The sequence below is a fragment of the Leuciscus leuciscus genome, assembly GCF_965113295.1.
Source record: "Leuciscus leuciscus genome assembly, chromosome: 23".
NCBI lineage: Eukaryota > Metazoa > Chordata > Actinopteri > Cypriniformes > Leuciscidae > Leuciscus > Leuciscus leuciscus.
In genome coordinates this window covers 23,042,019-23,044,962 of record NC_138747.1, presented here as the reverse complement: position 1 = coordinate 23,044,962, position 2,944 = coordinate 23,042,019, and the positions used below count along the sequence as shown (strand labels likewise).

General features: G+C 32.0%; 1 long non-coding RNA gene across 1 annotated transcript; it reads right to left on the bottom strand.

Annotated features, from left to right (window-relative positions):
- Positions 1-923: 923 nt before the first annotated feature.
- On the bottom strand, positions 924-1,787 carry LOC309487667. The gene is made up of 2 exons (XR_014201902.1): positions 1,424-1,787; positions 924-1,298 (listed from the first exon to the last, which is right to left on the bottom strand). It is a non-coding gene; the product is annotated as an uncharacterized lncRNA (long non-coding RNA).
- Between the last annotated feature and the right edge of the window lie 1,157 nt (positions 1,788-2,944).

Here is a 2,944-nt window from a genome sequence, read left to right as displayed (position 1 = left end):
AAATTTAAAGCAAAGTTAAATCCAATCCGTCACTGACGAAGGCAAAGAGCCGAAACATTTGTATATTCTTTATCTCCTGTTTGTCACAAATAAAGTATTCTTAGAGTGCAGACCTTTTTTGCATTTTTGTACTGATATAAAGGTCTCTGCACCTAGCTGGGAGAGCGCGGTGAGTGTTTTGATTGCAGTGTATACTATTTCAAACATCGCTAATGAGTCGCTAATAGGTTAAAAATGCATAACCTATATTACATCCGATTCATTCATTGTTGCATTGTGGTATACAGTACCCAGAATAGTATGCGCTCTTGTACACTGCATATATTAGCAAGTAAGTAGCATTGTAGTGTACTATTCCAAACATATCCAGGTGAAAGGGAAATATATTTAAATTGTGCTTTTTTGGACATACTAAATATATTTAAATTGTACTATACTAAGTGTGTATTAAATGTATTATTCTGAAACAACTTCAAGTATATTAAGTGTATTTCAAGATATGCTTTAGATTAATTTTAAGCTATTTGCAATATATTTTAATATATTAAATTGTGCTAAAATGGAACCACTTCAAGTACATTTGTGTATTTCTTTACAGTTCATTTAAAATATACTTTCATATGTCTTAAACTACAGTTATACTCTATTTGAAGCTTACTTTTAATGTACTTCAAGAACATTTAAATAGCATTTCAGCATTACACTAATAGTTTATTATAAAGCTGTTTTATTCAGTATTCAAAATGGTATATTAAAAGTGCAAAAATAATTAAATATAAATGTTAAGACATACACAGATTTGAAATCAAGAAAACTTTAATATAGTATCTTGTTGTGTGCATTGCAAAGTAAATACATAAGAGTACATTAAAAAAGTACAGCAGCATAATCTCTTGAACAAAATACATTATAACGAAGATCAGTGAAATGCTATGGCAGAGCTATATTTATAAAATTTTTGTAGAACATTTCAGTTATACCTGTATTACTGAAAAGTACACTATGAATATTACATCACTAAATAAATAAGCATCACAATGCAATATTCTGAAAAAATTTAAATAAAAGTTAGAGAAAAACAATGTGCAGAAGTGAAGTGAAACAGCTTCAAGTTATTTACAAACTTAGGCCTATAAATGGCTGAACCAAATGGCTGAACCAAAGAAACAGAAGAGTTTGAATGTCAAATCTTCATCTTCAAGTGGACGATCACTTCTTTGAGTACGACTCACATTTTCTGCATCTGAGGGCTTGTGGTTCAGACACTGTAGTATTAGAAGACTGCTTTATCACAGGATCTGTGAAAGGGAAGACAAATTTATATCAAATTAACCAATGATTAACATTTTTGTATCCATGTTTGAATATATGTATAATAATTTGCATAGAATTGCATTAGAATTCCGTTAACTTCTCAGTTTACCTTTCAAAGCTTTGACTATATCCTCATCAAGCAAGACATGAGTGTTCAATTTTATCCTCTTGTCTGTCGTCACTATACAGCACTCTATGAGTTACATTGAACATGAGATTAGAAGAAGCCCAACACAATTTACAGTGAGCAGAGTTCAATCAAAAAGTCACTGATATATTTATTTGCAGCAAAAAAGCAACTTGTGAGTATTAGAGGGTATATTGTATATTGATAATTGTGGTTTATTTAAACCTAGGGTGTTTCCCATGAACTTGTTTATTGTGGTCATGCTAACATGCACTCTCTTCACCTCTGTTGCAAAGATTTAAGGAAATTAGAAGTTGTGCAAAATATTGTATACCAGGACAACTAGGACAAGTGACTTGCAGCATTACCAAACAACAATTAAATAAACAAATTTTTTACATGAATGACTCAAAGGCAGCACAAATTAGACACCTGAAATGGACATGTTGCAAACATTTTCCTACCAAGACTGACCGAATCACCTTTCAATAGGCCTGACTCAAAAATCTCTATAACAGAGGATATATGAGATTAAACCACTCTCTTCTTCGCTTGTCTCTGCACTCAGATTTCAGTTTTTCTTCTATAGATCTGCTATAGCAGCTGGTCTGAAAAACAACAAATATTAATATATATATATAAAAAAAGAGATTTTAAAAAAAGAACAGTTGTTTTAAGACAGACAAATGTATGGAAGTAAAATAATGTCAAATGTTTTTGAAATAAAAAGCCTGTTGAATTGCACTACTTGAAAAAAAATAGGCATTGCATTAACCATGCTTGCATTTTAATGCATTGTATTTTTAGTGCTTACATTTTTATGGGCTGAAATTCAACATGGTTTAATATTTAAGCTGTGAATATTTCAATTAAAAACATTTCAAACACCTTTTCATTATTAAAAATTCAATAATCCATATTCACCTTTCATATTTCACTTCCAAAATATTCAAACTGTTTAAAAATACAACCAATAATATTCAACAGGCAATTTTCGGTCCATTTTATTTCGCTTTGCAAATTCGCTTCCACAAATTCAGTGGTTCAAATTCGACAGTAAATTCAACATTGACGTCCAGGAACTGCAGGAAAAGCAGTAGATTGCCGAGCATACTCTCCATCTGCTGTTAGTCGACCTCACCAGCAGATGGTGCAAAAGCGCTTGTTGCTGACGAAGACATTCATTCATAAAATGAAAGTGATTATCTGTGTCAGTATATGCGGAAAAGATGATAAACACACAAAAGCTGTGTTTATGTTTCATTCAATAACTTCATTGTTACTTTCCCTGTGTATTCTACATGTCATCAGCTTTCTCTACCATGAACAGGATTATAATCGGTTTCCCTCAATACCTCATACTCAAGGATTCCCCTTCCGTTGATAGTGATATGAAAGACCAATCTTGCACCTTATTAGGGAAGTAGGCTGTAGGCTATTATATAGGCTACAGGGCAAGAAGATGGACTCAGAATATGAACTTAACGCGCAAAGTTTCATGCT